The 21399-nt window shown below is 29.4% G+C and overlaps 1 protein-coding gene across 6 annotated transcripts in view; it reads left to right on the top strand.

Moving 5' to 3' along the window:
• Window positions 1–21399, top strand: part of LOC107436332 (LIM domain-binding protein 2) — a 104114-nt gene that overhangs the window by 34644 nt on the left and 48071 nt on the right. Inside the window, exon 1 of one of the 6 annotated variants that reach the window (XM_071183336.2) lies at window positions 11159–11518. The exons of 4 other annotated variants lie outside the window; for them this stretch is intronic. The gene's annotated coding sequence lies outside the window, so the exon portion shown is untranslated. Of the gene's footprint in view, window positions 1–11158; window positions 11519–21399 lie in introns of those variants that run through there. One more of the 6 variants, XM_087159823.1, reaches the window with a different exon arrangement.

Raw genomic sequence — 21399 nt, 5'->3', positions numbered from 1 at the left:
ACACCCTTTAATCACGAATACCGATTATTTTATTATACGAATATTTTAGAAAGAATAAGAGACTAAGAATTTTTCCTCAGACGTCATATTGTGTAATAATTCAATGAATGCCCGTTTGAACCATTAATATACTGTAAAAAATAACTGTTAATTCTACAAAAGAAAAACATATTATTTACATAAAAAAAAAACTGTTTGAAGAAAAATACAGATTTGTTTACTGTTTTTATCCATTATTCGATCAGTGTAAAAAATGCTTGCTCGTTCTTACAAACTTTTTCTGTTTATTTGACGAAAACGCCGTTTTTCGAATTCTGTCGCCAAGGGAAATAAAAAAAGCCATAGTTTAAGTGCCTTACACTTGAAGCAATGCGATGATTTTAAATTATGTATGTAATCTTGCCGTGAAGAATTATCTGGGCTTTAGAACAGACAAATAACTGAAATTTTTAAAAGTTATTAAAAATCGTCGATTTGGCGACATTTTCCCACTTAGATAAAAATGATTTTTATGAGCCCAGGTAATGCAGCATTGAACTAATTTTTTAAATATTAAAAAATTAGACCACAGATACATTTCATTTTTACAAAACTGTGGCTTTTCTCCATATTGTCGTCTAGCGCCATTTTCAAAATAAGCGTAGGCAACTGACAAAACGATTTTTATCTGGTTTTCATGGTTTTAACAGATTAAAACTGACAGTTCAGATTCTAGTTTTTGCCATGCATTTTTGCTTACCGTAAAATCACTTTACGTTTTTTAAAATCATTTTACGATTTTTTTTCTTTGCTTGTTCTTATTTTTCAGCAATTATATTATGGTTTTGAACATCGTATAAATAAAACTGCGATTCGATTTTATTATCAAATTGATACTCTACCTGATTATTATATTTACTTAGATATAATTCTTTGGTAAGTTAAACTGCCAGGCATTTTTATACGAGTGGGCTGCTATAATTTGATCCGTGTTTAATTTAAATATTATTTTAATAAGTAAAATTTTTAAGATAAAAACAGTTTAAGATTTTTCTTCATATCGAGACGCTAGAGCTGCGGTAACTCAGAAGAAAAAGCTCTTTTCTACCAACAATAAGACACAAACCAGCGTCGACTGAGTGCTCGAATGCTGATGTAGTTGTTTTACAAAATTTTGTTAAGTAAATTAAGTAAATTTTCTTAAAGTAACAGAATTTGCTTGCTAAAATAAAGTAGTTGGTTTGCTTAAAAAACAGTATCTGTTTGAAAAAGAGGCATCTGTTTTTAAATAACAGTATTCTTCTGGGGGGGGGGGGAAGCGGTTTTATACAGGCACACTAGCTGACAGTTTCTTTCGGTAAATTTAACAGATTATTTTTTAAAGCGTAGAAAAGTGTTAAAATCTTGTTATATCATTACAAGAAGTACAAAACAAAAAAGTTTATAAATATCGATTTATTATTTTCTAATAAAAGTCTATTTTAACACTCGCTAGGATAGAATACCCACATTTGCAGCTAAAAGTTCAGGCTGGTAAAAACTTCTTGAGAAGGCTAAGACCCACCCTGGACTATCGAACTCATGAAAAAGAAGAAGGGTAGAATGTTACTTCATCAAATTAAACAAAACTGAATTCATCGCTTAAAGATATAATTCAACAACGTAACAAAAACATTATATAGATGATAAAACAAATGAAAGGTTTTAAAACTTGCGATTTCCAAGTCGGTTTTCAAATTGGTGAAAATAATTCTGTTTTTGTCAGACAGAAAACGTAGAACGTATTACTATCGAAAGAATCTAGGGGGAATAGCAATGGAAGTTTTTTACGAAAGTGGTGCACTCTACGTTTTTCGTCTTTGTTCTGACAAAAAACAGAACATTTTCTGCTTTTAGTCAATTTGAAAACCGTGGTTTTTAAAATTAGCTGCACTCGGAAAGGGGATGAAAATACAGTTGATGCTAAAATTTGACGATGCATTTTGCTTGTAGCGCTCAGAAAAAAAAGAAGAGAAAATAAAGGTAACTTGTATTGTCATATGACACAGTGCTCCAGTTGAAACTATTTAAACTAACAATTCAAAAAGTAGTCGTAATTTCGATTGATAACAAATGCTGTCTAACGATAATATAGCGATAGATTTTAAGTGTAGCAATAGATTTTGCGTGGAGAAACTATTGAAGCTTGTATTGTGTACATATACAGACACAAAACTACAATTAAAATTTGATTTCTTTAGCTAGTCGGAAAGTATTCAAAACTACTATGGACGATAATTTTTATTTCGCTATAAAATGGTGATAATTTTACATAAGATATACTACCAAGCGATATAACTTTCTAGCGAGAAATTTCAAATTTTTAGTTAGTTCCTGAATCGACGAGATTTCGATTAAGAGTTTCATCGTTCAGACACGAAAGCAATAAAAACGTAATAAAAAAATACTACAACTTGTAACAATTTTTAGCATTCTCATCAAGTTTAATGAAAATTCAAGGCAAAAGTCTGACTGAATGTTTTTAAATAACAATTGTTCCCTTCAACTACATTGTAAGTACGTTTTAAGGGCTGAATTAGGAAGAAAAATATTAAAAATGTAATTAATTAGCGAAATGCATACAAGATATTTAATTAAACAACGTGTAAATTCAGAAATATTGGTTGAAGAAAATTTAAATATTCTACAAAGGGATTATTTTTCAGGATACGTCACTATTTCCTTTAAAAAAGACGTCTATATTTATAAAACGTCTGTTATCTGCCGAAATCCGATAAACAACTACTCGTTCAACTTCTGCATAATGACTAACGTTGTTTTAAAAGAATCTTACAAAAGTAATTATTTTCCCCTGTATCTGATAAACCAATGATTGCTTTGAGTTGCGTTTAAGATTCTCCATATATGATGTAACTAATTATCGAAAAACAAATTGCTTGGAAAAACCTGAGTTAAACAAGGATAAGTATTATATTACATTTGTAATCAAGTATATTTATTTTTTACAAAGTGTTGTTTCATCGTGGTATTCTTTAATAACCCAAATTTTTTTTTCCAACTGATGATAAGGCAATAAAAGAAAAAAAATGTTCTATGCCCGATTTATTCAGGGTGATTATAAAGAAAATTTGCCTACGCATGATACAACTTTCCTATGTATGCCGGCATACCGTTTGAAAAAAAAAAAAAAAGAGGAACACTATAGTATAAGGGAAACATATGGTATTAGAAATAGTGTAACCAGTTAAAATAAACCAGTGGTTCCCAATTTTTATCTGCCATGGATCCTTCAATGATCGTCTTTTGGCTGAACCCCAAAACTTAATAAATAAATTTATAAATAAATTAAAATATTTAATGATTTAAATTATATTAATTATTTCAAAAATATTTAATGAATGAATAAAGAGCCGTGGTGGCTCATAGGATAGAGATTTGCCTTACAATGAGATGAACAGGGTTCAAGTTCCAGTTATGGCTGGTCGATACGAATTCCGCACCCGGTTCGCTCTGACCACAATGCTGACGTTAAATATCCTCAGTGGTAGACGGATCATGGGTTAGAGTCCCCTTGCCGTGAGGCTAACAGTGGGAGGTTTTCGTTCTCCTCTACATGTAACGCAAATGCGGGTTATTTCAGTTAAAAAGACCTCCACAAAGGCAAATTTCTCCCAATACTGGATGCAGGATTTCCCTTATCTTCTGGATTGGGTTCAAAATTATAAAGCTACGGAGTTGAAAATTGGTAGTTGTAAACCCTAAATTGGGTCGGCTGTTCAACGATGGTAATAAAATAAAATAATGTAAAACGAATGAATAAAAAATTTAGTTTTCACATTGTATCTTTTATCAAATCTATTGCGTGAGACAATTAAATTTACAGATCTGGAGCGGAATATAGTCTTCTTGTTTAATTTTAGTTTTTGTATAAACTAAATCTACACTAGCTTAAATTTGATTTTCTTTGAAATAAAGATGAACATTAAAGAATAATTAAAGAATAAAGATGAAAAATAAAGATGACTATTCCAAAGCTATTTTATTAAGTTGAACCCAGTTTATTACACATCAGTTTTCCTCCGATTCTAAAAATTGCTAAACATGTGATTAAATTTGTTACTTCCATTTTCCTAGGCTCCAGAATGGAAAATCTGTGATCTTTTCGTTTTGTGACTTAAAAAAAAGTTTACTGTTAACCGCGCTTACAGCCGAAACATAAATATTTGCCTCAATTTTGTTCTAAATCTAAGCAAACACCGGTTTTAAGGCCATACTTGTTCCTCGCACATACGCAAACATACTTCGCTTCGTAACAAAACAGGTTGAACCCTTACATTAACTTTGAATATCAACAAAAGTTGAGCTAAGTGCTTACAAAGAAAACGATACATTTAAGAAGCTCCATCCATCACGTGTCACGTATTCTGCAAATGCTTGAAATCTCCCCCCCCCCCCACACACACACGGGTTTGTAGCTTTCATTGATGAACCAACAGAGAGTCAAAACGAGCATAAGAACAAAGACATTACTGAAACCACAACCACAGGGCTCGTTACGTAACAGAACAGGTCTCTTTCGTGGATTTTCGCAATCAAACTGCTTTTTTTTTCATATGCGTTCCGCCTTTCTCGCTAGTGATTAGTCAAATTTTATCTTTCTCCCTCACTTAAATATTAATTTGCAACCCCTATGTGTGCAGCATTTCGATTTCATTCTTTTTATTTTTTATCAAGGATACTAAAAATCTATGCTATAATGGGTGACAATATACAAAACACTCTGTATATCTCATACAATATCGCGGTTAAAAAGGCCTAAATGAAGCGAGTTCAAAAAAATCGCGCTATATAATTTTTTAAATTTCTGGAAAAAATATTGCATTTTACTACTATTGTATTTTTGTTTTTGACGTATCAATTGTTCGATAAAACAGTTTTCAAGCCACTTACGTAAAAATGAAATTTAATTGCTCTTGCATTGTACAATCGTGATTTCAATGGTGGACATTAAGTTTTAGTAAACAACTGCACTATTTTCGTTCTTGAATTAAGCCATAGATGCTTCATCAACCTTTAAAAAATGTGTTGCAATCAAATCTAAAGATACGATAAGAAATCGGAAATTAAATATTATCGACTAGATATATTTTTTTTTTACATATTTGTATGCTTATATGCTAATTTAAATTCTTATTTTGTTGTATTTAGCCATTTTATTAAATGTCTACACGGCTTTATGTTCTAGGATTAAGAGGACGCTATATCAAAGAACGCTAAGGCTATAATAATAACAATATATAGACGCTATATTTTTACTGTGAATTCTGTTTCACCTCCAATGATATTTTAAAATTAGAGAAAAAAAAAAAGAGTTCAAATAAACCTAGAGGGTAACCCACGAAGTGTCAATTTTGGAAAAACGTTTAAACAATATCAAAATGCAAACGAGTTATAGCAAAATTAATCAGGATTGCGTAATGATGCAATGATTTGTTTGCATTTCGATATTTTGAAAATATTTTTTTTTTCAGAGTTTGAAACTACATTTTTCATTCTAGGTTTATTTGAACTCCCTTTTTTCAAAACAATATCGAAAGAGATGAAATAGAATTCGCCATTTAAAATTTCTTCCTCGGATTAGATGCCTCTAATCCAAGTAATTATTATTATTAAAATGATATTTTTTTATTAAATTAGATTATGCTAATGAAAATACGATTTGAATGTTTCATTAATTAGATATTTTATTTATTTATTTATGTTTTTAAATTAAGCCTCAGATACCTCATCATCCTTATTAAAATATGCCACATCAAATGCAAAAATATGATAGGTACAGATATAAATTAAATATTTTTATTAACTTCAATCGCTCTTAGAAATAAAAACAACGATTTGGGTGGATTTTACATACCATACGGTTTTAGTAAACAACAATTCTAAATAATCCAACAACTAGGAGCATCTGTGTCTTAATGTTTTTATTTTTACATTAAGCCATAGTTACTTGATCCAAATCTAAAATTTTGATAGCGATACAAAAATTTTTTTTATTAAACTTATTCAGTGGTTTTTTTAAAAAAAAAAAAATAATGCAATCCTTTCAATTCATTCCCAGGCACGAGCCTCGTTCGAAGTGCTTATTCTTCCTCGCCCCCTTAATAACCGGTGTCGTTCCTTCTTAATTAATCCGGACGCTGGTAATCAGGGAGCTTTTCTAATATCAATTACTAGCTCGCTTCTAAATGAACTATTCGGAAACAATTAAACCCCGGTAATGACTATCCCCCTCCCCCCTCCACTCGAACCGAGAGAAAAGGGCTTCGGCAGATCGATTCGGAGGCCGGCGGAAAAGGTGAAAAAGAACACAATCAAAACGAAACACCCCCCTTTTAGAAGAGACAGAGAAAAAGAAGGAAAAAGAGTAATAAAATAATAAAAAATAAATCGTGGAAGCGAATCATCTCAAGAGCAGGAGCGAGCAGTCGATAATTTCATTGATCCAATTCCAATCTGTGCACACCAGCAGCCATCTTTCTATGTTTGGAACTGGTTAGGGGCTGCGCATAAATTACTTTTCTTTTACGCAATGTTTGATCCCCTACACCTCCCTCCCTTTCACGATCGTGATATCATTCTCCGGCTGAAATTCAAATGATATTGCAGCGTTAATAGCGCATTCTTTTTTTAACGCTATTCAGTTTCCTATTTATAATTTTTTTGTTGTTGAAAATTGATAACATTTAAAATGTGTTTAAGTGATGCCACGATAAATTTTTAATGTCAATTGTGGTAATCAATTTTGTGATAAAATTTATCGTTTTGTTTAAAGATGGTTCAAAATAAATTCCGTGAAAATTTATACAATTCTACACTAAAATTAATGCAACGTTGCTCATAATTTCTATCCATATTAATTCAGGTTTAATATTAAATAAATTCTTTGATATTAACCAAGAGAGAGGTATAAATTGCTGAGTCTACGAAAATAGCGTATTCCTTTTCAAAGTATTCGTAGTTTCGGATAAATATTAGAAAAAAACGAAAAAATAACTATGATTTTTCACACCCATACTCCTTAATACTAGCAGTTCTTTTTAGATTCTTTCGCAATATGAACTCGCTTTTTACACTTTTTCCCAGTAGTCTCCGCTATTGGTTACTTTCGCATATTTCTCAAAAATACTATATTTTTTATTTAAAATTACATGGTAAAAGTTGATTTTATAATATGACGGAAAATATAATTAAACAATGAATAAATGATTAAAAAATATCGTTAATCACAAGCTATAAATTTTACTTTATCTTATTTCATAACCGCCGTTGGGCAGATGACCCAATTTTTGTGTTCATGACAGCTATTGTTCAAATCAGTGGCCTTGTAATTTTGAACCCAATTCAGAAGGCAAGGGAACTTCTGGATAAAGTATTGGGGGAAATTTTCTATCGTGGAGGACATTTTAATGGGACTAATCCGCATTTGCTTTGCATGGAGAGGAAAACCACAAAAATCTTACGTAGTTAGCCTGCCGGTAAGGTGACTCTAACCCATTATCCGTCTAACACTGAAGATATTTTACATCAGCTCTGTGGTCGGTGCGAGCCGGGTGCGAGATTCGAATCGACCAGCCATCGCTGGGATTCGAACCCGTTATACCCTATTAGGAGGCAAGCGCACTATCCCCTGAGACACCATGGGTTATATGTAATATTATGACTTATTCTTAACATTTTTAGCCTCTTTTTTTTTTCAATTTCGAAATGTCTGCAAAATATTTAACAGGAGTGTTAACTTACTGTTAGCTCCGCCATCACAGCACTAAATGTTATTAAAATCTAAGAAATAGCAATCTATATCAATCAATGTAACGATTATTAGTAATTGAACTTAATTTTTAGTAATTGAACTTAAAATGCTTTATAACAAAATTAACATTCCACAATTATCATGAGTTTTGTAATAGTATTTTTTTAAGAATGATTAATTAATAGGAGTTTTAAATGTAATTGCTTTGTTGAAAATTATAAAAATATATTAATATATTTGCTGATTTGAAAAATATTTAATTTTAATAGTTAAATGATTTAAAAATTTAAATAATTTCTATAATCCTAGAAATTCCCAAAAATATTTTGAATAATTCTATATTAAGTTTTCAAAAACCTCGAAACAAATTGCGTATGGTTGTCAAAACAAAATTTAAATGTACTTTACTTCATATTTTTCTATTTGTGTCTTATTAAATTTTATTTTTTTAATTTTCCAAAACCCATTTTTCGAACGTTGATTTTTTCAGGACTTTCCATGATAAAATTGATTACATCAAATGAAGGACTGTCGTTTGCGATCTTTTTTTTTTTTTTTTAAATGAAATGTCTGCAAGATAAATTATGCAGATAAATTTTAAGCCCATTCATAAAAAACATATTAATACTATAAGATTTATTGAAACGAAGAAAAATATTATTACAAGCGGCGATTTCGGTCGTTTCAAGGTTAATTTATCAATTGGTAAGTAATTTAATATAACGACTAAAGGTAGTTTATATTGTAGTTCGTGCAAATATTAAGAAGATTAAAATCTATATGCCAGGAAAATAGATGGGGTAAATTGACAATGGATAGACATTTAATATTATTAGGATGTCAATATTTAACCTATATAGTAATATTGCGTTCTTAAATTCCTACATGAATATAAATTAAACTATTTTGACTTTCTTAGAGTTGATAGAAAAATCAGGAAACAATCAAAATATAAAACTGTAATATCGAGTTTCCTAATTAATGTATGTCCTACGGGTATCTCGATGACTAAATGAATAAAAAATTATTTTTTCGACTATTCCTTATATCCTACATGAATATAAATTCAACTATTTCGACTTTCTTAGAGTTGACAAAGAAATCATAACACAAAATATACAATTACAATATTGATCGTTCTAACTAATGCAGAAAAAACGTTGAAATGTCTAAATATTGAGGACTATATGAATAAAAGATAAACTTTTTCGACTGTTAGTAAGTTCCTATATGAATGTAAACTAAACCATTATGGCTTTCTTAGAGTTGATAAATAAATCATAAAATAATCTAAACATAAAATTATAATACCTCTCTAATTAATGTATGACCAACGTCTTAAGACGAAGACTATATGAATATAAATCAAAACTTTTTCGTTTATTCTTAAGCTCCAATATGAATGTTAACTAAACTATTTCGACTTTCTTGAAGTTGATTGATAAATTGTACGACAGTCTAATAATAAAATTTTTGTTCCTAGTTCTCTAATTAATGTATGAACAACGAAGAAACGTCTTATGACGAATATGAATATAAATCAAACTTTTTCGATTATTCTTAAGCTCCAATATAAATGTAAACTAAACTGTTTCGACTTTCATGAGTTTGATTTATAAATAGTAAAACAATCTAAGCATAAAATAATAATACTTCTTCTTCTACAACTCTACAGCCCTATGTGGGCCCTAACTTGTTCCACAATTCTATTCCATTCACCCCTCTGTTTTGACTTTTCCTTCCTCCTACGAATTTACTGAGTTTTCTAATTAATCCGTAACTTACGTGGAAATATAAAATCTCGAAGAGTATGAATATAAATGAAACTTTTTCGACTATTCTTAGAGTTCTAAATCTAATAAAAAAATCTAATTATAAAATTACAATTTAGAGTCTTCTAATTAATGTAGGATTCACTTTGAAATGTCAAATTTCGAGAGCTATATGAATATAAATTAAACTTTTTTGAGTATTCCTAAATTCCTATATGAATGAAAATTTAACTATTTCGACTATTCTTTAACTCCTATTTGAATGAAAATTGAGCTATTTCGATTTTCTCGGAGTTGATTCATAAATCATAAAAAAAATCTGGACATAAGTTTATAATATTGAGTTAAAAATAAATGTATAATCATTGTTGCAAACAATTTATCTCGCAGTTAACAATGTTTATTCCGATAACAATCTCTAACACAGATTACTATACCGTTAGAAAATGGAACTAGGCATGAATAAAAATAAATACTTTGTTTTATAGTATGTGGGAAGAAAAGTAATGATATTTCACATGGATTTTTTGTGAGATGGCCCAAATATTGTAACAGTTGTTTTTGGACTCCTGCAAGGTGATTTATGGTTACTTACGCTACTCAATAAGCTGATATAAAATGTTACCAACAGTAAACGGTTCAAGGGTCAAAATAATTGTCATTCAGCTAACCGTTACAGGTTTTCATATCCTTGTAACGAAGGTTAATTTTACTCAAAAAAATTCTTTGCGAAATTTTGTCCAGGTATTTGACTCATGAGTTACTTCGCTATTTGAATTAAATTAAAAATTCAAATAAAAGAAACCGTTCCGCAGCCTATAATTTATCTGCCTACATTCTCATATAATGAGTTTTTTATGTTTTAACCATTTTTAAAACCGTTATTATAAAAGTGGCTAATAATTTGAGATTCATTATGCGAGGCATTTTAAAAACCACGAAAAATGTACGAGTTTGTTTAATCTGCAAGTTTTTATTTATTTATTTCATTTAATTAATTTTTGTTTTACCGAAAGATATCTTATTTCATAATTCAAAACTGGGCAAAAAGCCATATTTTCATAAAATTTTTGTAAACTGATTTATAAAACTTCATTATGGTTATAGATTTCGCAAGGATTACTGCTGAAATTTTCATAATTTTAACTGCTTTAAAACCTTTATAAACTTATAAAAAATAAATAAATATAAAAACGCAGCATTATTTTTTAAAGTTTCACTTCTTTCAAATTTTATCGCTTTTTTCATACACTAAATCGAAAAATAAAATTCACAATCTTAATCCTTACACGGTTCACTGTAAAAATATTCAAAATATGATTTTAATATATTTTAGTTTTCTTTTTTTTTTGCCACGAAAATTGCTTTTAGTCCAACTCTGCGTCGTTTCGAAAGAAAAAAAATCAAGAAAAAAAAAATACGAAAAGAGCTTGGGGCGATAAAACATAAAAACGATATCAAATATCGGACCCCTCAACCTGTCCCGATATCTTACGAAATCAAGTACCCAACCCCCTTCTCCATTTGATGTGATAAACGTTATATATGCACAGCCCCCGTTGGTCTTGGCTATCGTCTTTTAAAAGCTACCGCCGTTCCATCCGCAGTGGGAAAAGAAACGTATCCTCGGCAATGAGCTTAGAAGTGAAGAGCGAGGAAAGGGAGAGGAGGGGCCACCGGTGGGGGCGCCACAGAGGGGGTATCAGGGGGTAAACGGTTCGTGTGTGGAAAGGACGATAAGAAGTGCCTCTGGTCGATTCCAATGCTGCCGCTTTTTGCACTTTTTTATTACGCGATCTAGCTGCCAGCTCGCTTGTCATCAAGTCGATCTTTGTGTGCTGAGGCTACTTTAGAATACTCGCGGCTTCTTCTTTTAAGAAATGTCCCAACAGCTGCCTCTTCTTCCGATTTGTGACTAGCCCTGGGATGATTATTGCCCAACTCGGATTCATTTGTGGTAAGTTAGATTTGATTTTAAATTTCCTTTTTTTTTTTTATTTCAATTGGTTTGGATTTGTTACGAAACGCAACTGTGGTTCCCCGGAAGTTTTAGCGTTGCCACAATGATTTCGGGTCAAAAAGTTTCGGGATTCGCGCCTTTCTCCCGTTCCTCCGTTCCATTTCGTCAACAAACTACAAATAGTTGTGACAGAATCATGTAACTGATTTTTAATATTTACAAATCTAGACGAGATAATCCGCTGTATATTAATTAATTTTGTTATTGAATAATTGAAGCAAATAATAATTTTATATTGCTTCAGGCTTATTAAAAAATTTATTATCCATATTATTGAGATAAAACACCCGAGTAATTATTTTTAAATATCTTCTTTTAAATTCTAATTTCAAAGAGTTTTACTGAATTATATGTTGATAATGTTTACGTGAAATTGAATAATTAATACAGAGAATAAAATTTTATAAAAAAGTGTTGGGTTCATAAAACTAAGAGAATATACTGCATTTTCTACTCGAGTCACTATCACCTGATAGATTTATTTTAAATTATCTTATTTTAAAATTTCATCGTGAACTAGTAAATGTTTTGCTATGTTGTTATTTATATGTATTTGTTACTTAGTTTTTCTTTTCTCGAAATATCGTGCGTTGATAACGATTAAGTGTCCTTACTTAATAATTAATTTATATTCACCTACTCCGATATTATGTACATACATTGCATTTTCAAATGATAAACAAAAGAATTTAATAATATTTTATTTCATTACTGAAGATTCACGAGTCCAAGAATCACACAATGATAAATAAATTTAATAATATTTTATTTCATTACTGAAGATTCGCGAGTCCAAGAAACACACAATGATAAAAAAATTTAATAATATTTTATTTCATTACTGAAGATTCACGAGTCCAAGAATCACACAATGATAAAAAAATTTAATAATATTTTATTTCATTACTGAAGATTCACGAGTTCAGGAATATTTTATTTCATTACTGAAGATTCGCGAGTCCAAGAATCACACAATGATAAAATAATATAATAATATTTTATTTCATTACTGAAGATTCACGAGTTAACGAATCACAAGAGTCCAAGAATCACACAATGATATGCTTCTTAATTTGGAAGTAAAATGTATGAATGTATTTATCAAAATAGAGTACGTTTCCTTCGAGTTTCTTAGAGGGTTTATCTTTTAATAAATTCATATTGTTTTTATTATCAGGGTATTTATATCATTTAACATTTATTTTTAATATCAATGGAAACGGCATATCAGCTTTTCATAATATGCCTGCATTATGCTTTTGAATGAAATGGCGTTTTATATCTAAATTTAAGTAATAAGTCATGTTTATGATTAAGATTCTTAATCAAATACTAGATTTTTTTTGCTATTTTTAAAGACATTTGAGATTATTAAGATCATTCAAAAATCGGTCTTCTACATACGGTATAGGAGTTAAAGTTAAGCATCGTAAACATCAAAACAGATTTGCGCATTTCCATTTTTGTTTAACTGTACTAATGAATAATGATGCTTTAAAGTTTAGGTAAATAACTTACTTAGTTTAGTTCTTTTTGGTATAAACTGATGAAATTTTAATTTAATTTTGATTGTTTAAGCAAATTTAAAAATAAGTATTTAAATAAATTTAAAAATGTCGAGATAATGCATATTCTTTTCCCCACAGATATGTTGTTAAATGACAATTAAATTTTAAACTAGATATTATTGCTAATTTTAATTTAATTTTTTTTGGTTGATTCAGTTGAATAAAAATAAAGAAACAAATAAAATCAACTAAATAAAGTTCAGTTGTTGAGTTTGTATTTAGAGAAAGCATCATGTTTCTTTTCTTTTTGTTTTGTATTTTAAAATTCTGAACTCTAATACATATAATTTCTTAGGCTTGATAGGCTACCCAATAATTACAGGTTACTGGCATTAGTTTGGCTGACTTCGTTTTAATAGATTTAGTCGCTTCTCTTAAACAATGCAGTACAACAAAATATGTAATAATAACTATTTTATTCTTGATAATTTGCGTTAAATTTGCTGCTAACAAATTTAAAATGAAGAAAAAATTAGTGAAATAGCCATTTTAGATTGCTCCCTGAATTTTCCTTTCATTGTTTCCTGGTTAGTCTAAATCTGGTATAGTAATATTAAGTATAGAAAAAATGAATTAAGGTATACCTGGAGTATACCATGAAGCTTCAAATTCTGAAAAAATACTTTCAAGAGATCTGAAAGAAAGGTAGGATTAATCGGGACTACGCAGTAGGAACTAAATCTTACACAGTTTGTTTGCATTTTGATCTTATGAAGATATTTTGATCCTTTGTCAAAATATTTAAAAAAACAAAAACAAAATGCAAATAAATTATGGCAGGATTACGCAGGGAAGTAAACCTGGCATACTTTGTTTACATTTAGATTTTTTTTAAAAACATTTTGATCTTTTGAAAAGCTAAAAATGCAAATCATGGCACAGTGGGGATATAAACCTGACATAATTTCTTTGCACTTTTTTGTTGAAATTTTTCTATATTTGAAACTTAATAATGAACTCTGGGTTTACCTGAATCCACTTTTTTCTATAATTTAACTTACTTATAGAGGCGAAAGAAAATTTGTGATGAAAAAAATCTCCCTTGGTATAGCATCCCCTTTAAGTGATGCTGTCGTCGCGACGTAGAAGTAGAAATTAGGTCTGAATCCGGTGGATAACTTAACACGTTACATGTTTTCTTTTTAAAACTACCTCTTAAAGTCAACTCTTTTGAAATATATATCCTTTACAGAGTGAACAAAAATGTACTTGTAAATAGATGAAAATAATTTAATCATTATTATTTACACTAAGCACTTTTTTAAATTGTTAGGTGCAGAGTTGGAATAAGGTATGGTGGTGATTGTGGCTGAAGTCTAACTTAATTACCTATACCAAATTAGCCTATAATATTAAAACTTTTTATTAAATTGAATTAAGTTAAGGTTATTTTAAAGAAACTGAAAAGAAAAGGTTTTTGAAAATTTTAATTATTTTTCAGAATTTATTACAATAAACATTGGAATACAATTAAATGTTTATGTCAACAAAAAAATCATGTACAAGTTGTAAATATTTAGTACACAGTAGTAAGATTTATCGAACTTACAAATTTTAAAAATCTAATGAATCAAATTAGAATTTTTCGCTTTCCGTAAACTTATTAAATTTTTGCCAATCAAGCACCGCCAGGAAATTTAAAAATTATTTTGTGGATGGTTTACAGAAAATTAATTAGAAAAATCAAGCACTTGTAGACTTAATATCAATACTCTTAATAAAGCACTTAAAGCAAAAGAAAATTACAGATAAAATTAGGGAATTGGGTGAGGAATAAATGTAATTTTTTCCCTCCATTTTCCGAATTTTACACTCAAAATGCTTTTTGATGATTCTAAAAGAAGATGGTAAAACATGACACTTGAAAATATAGAATAAAGTTTTGGAAAGTTACCAAAATCGATTTTAACTTCAAAAACTTACTTGTGAGGTCCTAAAGAATTCGGAGGCTTGGAAGTACGGCCTCCGTAGCCTCCCTCTTAATCCCAGTCTGGCCAGATTTTTGTTTTAAAATTTTAGTCTAAAACTATTAACAAAAAAATTAAAAAAAAAGAATAATAAATAAACATATATGTTGGCACATAGGGACTCATGCTGCTTGAAATAATCTGGAAAAATCTTTTTCTTCTTCTTAAAAAAAAAAGCCATTTTGTCTGCAGAGAAAGCCTGGCAAGTCGGCAAAACAGAAGCTAAGGCTGGCAAAACAAAGTCGAATAGAGAAATGCTGGATTTTTTCCCTTCCCCTCTTATGAAAAGTGAACGACGTCTTGTCATAGATTGTCCGATAGAACTGAATTGTTCGAAATTTATTACCAGGCATTGCTTCAAAGATTATTTTCCTAGAGAAATTTCACCACCACAAAGTCTTTTGTTTGCAAGTTTAGGGATCTTACATTAATTATAAAATTTTGCAGCATTTCCATCTAGCTAAAAATTTCTATCAAAAATGGCGAAAACCTTGAATAGAAATGTCAACATCTTCTTCACTGCTCGAATCTATATCGTCTTTTAGACTCTCTGTGACAATAAGTGTGCAAAGTAACCTCCATTTTCCAATAGGTCATGATTTAGCATCACATAACTGAAAAAAATAACAAGCTAACGTAATTCACCTCTCAAGTCTATATCGTCGTTTTTAAACTCTGGTAGTTATTGACAATGCAACCTCATTTTTCCAATGGATCATGGGGTAGCATCACCCAACTAAAAAATAAAAAACAAAAGTCTATATCGTCGCTTTTATACTCTGTGACAGTTAATAAGAAGTGGGCAGAGTAACCCCATTTTTCTTTGGGATCACAGAATTACATTACCCAATTAAAAAAATTATGCGAGAATTCAAGTATAAAAATTTCACAATCCTCTCTCGAATAGTTATTACAAAACTAGGATTGATATGAATAACTTATTAGATATTGCTGCGGACAACAAATCAAAGTTATTGAGGTATTCATAATGCTTGCTTAACAATCTCTTTAGAAATAAATTGTACTTTTACTGATTAATTAACACTTAATCCTTTGACACAAAGTTTTTAATAAATATATTTTTCTTTATTTTGTAAGAATTTGGGTCAAAATAAGCAGAAAATATTATATTTATCATTTTAATAATTGATGGTTATGAAATACAGCGTGAAACACCGATGTCTTTTTTAACGTTAAAGGTAAAGTCCTCCAAAGAATAATTTCTCATATTTGCATTTATTTGTAATTATTTAAGTCTAAAAGAAACAGTTATTCTTCATTTAAATTATTTTAATATGCGAAATCAATTATTGATAATTTTTTGAACAGGAATGAAAAAAAAAAATCATATTACTTTTTTTGGTTTTTATATTGTAGCACAAATATAATTCCGATAATCTAGCAGGTTTTTTTTAGTAACTATTAGACCGTTTTTTTTTATAATAAAAAAGTACCAAAATATATTTTTGCATGTATAAATATGTAAAAGGAACACCGGTGTCCAGTTTGCGTCAAAGGGTTAATGAAAACACCTCTACTGACATTGAGACCCACAAGACACCGACAAGAGTTTTCTTATAGATCAGGGGTTTCCAACTTACATGAGGCCGGGGGCCACAATTAAAAACACAAATCAAATGGCGGGCCGCAACTTTATCAAAATTTTACGTAGGACTCTTTTAGGTTTGGAGGAACATTAAATATTACTGTCAGATTTTTACCAAGTTGTACAAAACAAAAATATTGAATTACAAATTAAAATAAGTAGATTTTTAAAAATATTTAATTGCATATTAAAAAATTCGGGCTACAATAACTTTAATGTGCACCTATGTATTAAACAATTAATGTGCAACAGATATCTAATTGTTAAGATATAAAACTTTAAAAAGGTTGGTATTAAAAATTACATAGTAGCACACAAAATGTTCAATGAAAAAAATTGAAGTTTGTCTACTGCAACCACCAGAGAATAAATATTTGCATTTTAAATTTGAAATTTTCAAGTGTGTGAGAAATTTTTCTGTCCAAAATGAGTGGTTTCAAAAAGTTAAATCGGAGATTCAATTTCTGATACACACATGCAAAATTATATTCACAAAATACAAAAAAAAGGAAATGAAAAAAGCAACATGCACGATTATTTTTGTATTTGAATAAATATTTTCTTGGTTGCAAAACCTAAGAAATTATTTTTTTTTGCACCGTTGGTATGATAAATTTTACAGAAACGAAAAAATTAGGTTCTTATTAACGAGAAAAGTATTTTAAACCCATAGAAATTTTTTACGAAAATTGTCCGCAAAAAAATGACAACTAATATATTTTAGTTCACGGGCCACAAAAAAGGGCTTCGCGGGCCGGATGCTCCCCTCGGGCCGCCAGTTGGAAACCACTGTTATAGAGCCCTCAAACTGCAATATGCAAAGTTACCCCGGTGGGCAAGGTAACCCCCAATTGACGGTAGTTCATTTCAGAAAATTTTAAACTATCTTCTGATATGTTTGGATACTTAGCGATCGAGCCTTTAAATGCAAATTGCTTGCATTTTAAATGCCTAGGCCTTGTGACAAAAACACATTTTGCATTTAATTAAACTTTAAGCTGTAATCTTTTGTTATGATTACCGCGTTTTGCAATTGTGATTTACCTGCATATTTTTTCCATTGAGTCCAACTACAGAAACACTTTTTACACTTTCATGTAATTTTAAAGTATAATTGATATTTTGTTACAGTCAGATGCTTTTGCAATAGAGAGTTTTAGCTATAGATTGTCTAATTCTAGTATAACAAGGACAAACATTAAATTTCAGTTAACTTTAAATTATAATAAATCTTCAAGTTTGATCAAATACTTTAAGCAAATATGATTTTACCTGTAAATTGTTTCCATTGTAAGTTCCTCGCTTTTGCAGCAAAACCACATTTACAGAAAAGTTAGGAGGGAAACTTAGCTTGCAAGCGTCATTAATATGATGCAAGATTAGTAAAAGCGTGTCTATTTAAAAATATTTTAATTCCTTAGACTGGGTCTATGTAAACACAGAACCGCTAAAATAATTTAAAACATTTTTATAAATCCTACAGCTGAAGAAAAAAGAAAAGATTTTTAAAAATTTGTTTAGTAGATTAATTAATTTCTCTTTCAATTTTCGATTTTAATATGTCTTATTTTATTATTATATATATATATATTTTTTAATATTATTATTCTTATATTTGTTTGCTTTTAAATTGTTTCGAGTTTAGTTTTTCTTTAGAGCAATAGAAAAAAAATATTATTTTAAATTATTGTAGGCAAAAGGCCATTTATTTTATTTGTAATGATACTTCGCAAGAAAATGTCTTGATTGAAACATGGTTTTTTCCTAAATGACTTATTAAAAGTCATTCACTGTTTTTATTTAAAATATCTATAAGACATGAAAGTCTCGCAAAATATAAAGTAAATAATGAACAGCATGCTTCACATTATACATGAACCGACATTGAGTTCATATATTAAGTGCAATTCCTTACACATGAAATGTGTTTAATTTTAGGAAAGAAATTACGCAAACTTATCGAAAAACAATTTTTATAATGATGGTTTGAATTTTCAGTTTTTAATTATTCGTTTTTTTTTTAAAAAAAATTCAAATTTAAAATTTTTTAAGAATTTTGATGTGTTCCCAGAATTATCGAGTTTTGTTTATCCTATTGTCTTATAAAGTGACGCTTTTATTTTCATCCTGGTTTAAAAGGTATTTCTGCCTAATAATATATAATCTACTGTCCAAAATTTTATATTAAAAAAAAGAAATAAGACCGAGAAAAAGAAATTTAAAAATATTTAAATCTAAGATGGCGTGACTGTAAGCCTTTTAATTAATAAGGACACTTAGTAGGCCTCTTAATTACTGATAGTTGTTTTGTTTTTTTAAATTAACATAACTGAATAATTGATAGGAGTAGCACATTTATTACGTCACCATTTATTCCTTTTCATGTCTTTGAAGATGGGTTCTAACAATCAAAATGTTTATCAATTTCTGACTAACAGTTCTCAAAAGATGGGAGCACAACGCAGATCTAAACAATTAAGTTTAAATTTATTTCCCGATAAAATTTTTTAAAAGTTTATAACTCCGTATAGTGGCAGAAATTGACATAAATTATTGCAAAAGTTTTATAGTAATATCTTTAAAAAAATTTTTTGTTCGACCGAAATGGCCGATTTCTGAACCCTTATTATATTTTTGGAACTAACATTGATTTATATATATTGTTACTCTTATATTATATTGTCGTTGTCGTTTTATTATACATTGTTGTTAATATGTATATATTATAAATCATCTAGCTTATTACTTAGAATTCATTTTCAGATTTCCAAAATGTTATCTATTGTAAAGTATTTATGATAAACTCTAACTTATGTGCTTATAAATAACTGATTTTATGAATTATTGTTTATAACTACAAATAAACTCGATGAGAAATGATTAAATGAAGAAACCCATGACTTATGAGTGAAAATAGGTCCCCAGTATTGGCCGCTTTTTTCCCTTTACTACTACCCACATTTATATAAACAATGCCCTTCATTGATAATTTTTGTACGTGTGTATTTTCTGAAGCATTCTGAAGATAGTCACACAAATCTTAGGAGGGAAAATAACTTAACATTTATATTTAAAAAACTTCTCACCAAGTGAGAAAGGGGTAATCGAGAAAATCTAACGCCGAAAAAGAAATTTTTTTTTTTTTTTTTTTTTAATAATGTCTAAATGTTTAGAAATTATTTTAAATAAGCGTATGCGACTTGTAAATAGGACGTTTATTTGATAATATCCTCAACAGATGTCAACAATAGATAAGTTATATTACTTTGTGAAAGATTTTTAAAAAAGGCATCTTAATGTTATGATTCCTGTCCAAAAAAGTAGCGTAAAAAATCTACTATTACATTAACAAAAACAGTTGAAATAGTTCCTTAAATTTGTTTATCCATTCATAAAATAATTTTCAAGCATTTAGGAATTTTTTCTTGCTCTTCTTAAGCATTAATTTTAAGATTGTCAGACTCTTATGACGTACGCAACGCTGATAGTTTTTTTTTCTCCATAAATTTATTGTTCAAGTTAATCTAATGTCCTAAATTCAGTAAAAAAAGTTAATTTAAATAGTAAAATGTTTATTTAAATAGTAAAGTAGTTTAGTAATAGTAGTTAGTTTATTTCAATAGTAAAGTATGTTGCATAAGTAGTGAATATATAGTCAGGGGTCTGTTTAGAAGAAATTTAGGTCCATTAACGGACCCTTCACAAAATATCATTTCCTAAAAACGGACCCTTCACAAAATATTTTAACTTAAAAACGGACCTTTCACAAAATAATTTTTCTTTTAATCGGACCCTTCACAAATTTGTTTATCTTCGTTCGTTATTGTGTTAATCGAATAAACCCTTCCCAAGAGGAAAAAAATAAAGATGGATGCAAACGAATTAAGTTTTGTCTTCGGCAGACGCTTCTTCCTATTTTCGCCTGTGAAAATTCTGCGTTCAGCAGTATAGGCGAAATATCAATTTAGAAGCAGCTAATTTAACTAATTTAGAAGCAGCAATTGCTGTTTATTTTTGAAAATTTTAATTTTTTTAAATTATAGTTTTACAGTGTTGAGCATAATCTTGTATCTCTTTACAATTTAAAAACTCTTTGAAAAAGTTTTTTGCAAAACGGACCCTATTTGCACAAATTCATAAAAACGGACCCTGGTTGAAAGAATGTGAGTAATTTTTTCACAATTTCACGAAAAACGGACCTTTCACAAAATGTCTGGACAGACCCCTGATAGTGTATGTAACATAGGAGTGCACAACCTGCGGCCCGCGGGCCAACGGGCCAAATGCGGCCCTTCGACTACTGAAGTGCGGCCCGCGAGAGCTTCTAAACACAATAAAAAAAATTTTTAAAAATGGCAATTTTTAATGGCACTTTTAAGTCATCAAGTTTTGACACAATCAATTTTAACAGATTCTTTAGTAAATGTACGTTTAACGCGCTTTCTTGAAGCCGAATTTATCGTAAATATAAATGATTTTTTTTAAAACAGTTATTTCCGCTTTTCTACGTGATTTTGAAAATTCCGAATTTTTATTTTGCGACGCGAGTTTCAGATCACAAATTTAAATGATCACTTTTTGTGCACTTTATTTGTGACGATTTCATCTTAAATCTAAGTGATTTTTTATCTTTTTCTTGCAATTCTTTCTTTTTTTTTTTTCAAAATTTTTTCTTGG

The sequence above is a fragment of the Parasteatoda tepidariorum genome, chromosome 3 (genome assembly GCF_982258835.1).
Source record: "Parasteatoda tepidariorum strain Cologne lab strain chromosome 3, Ptep-v5.0, whole genome shotgun sequence".
NCBI classification, from domain to species: domain Eukaryota; kingdom Metazoa; phylum Arthropoda; class Arachnida; order Araneae; family Theridiidae; genus Parasteatoda; species Parasteatoda tepidariorum.
The sequence above is the reverse complement of the archived record's forward strand: the minus strand, read 5'-3'. Positions and strand labels throughout refer to the sequence as shown.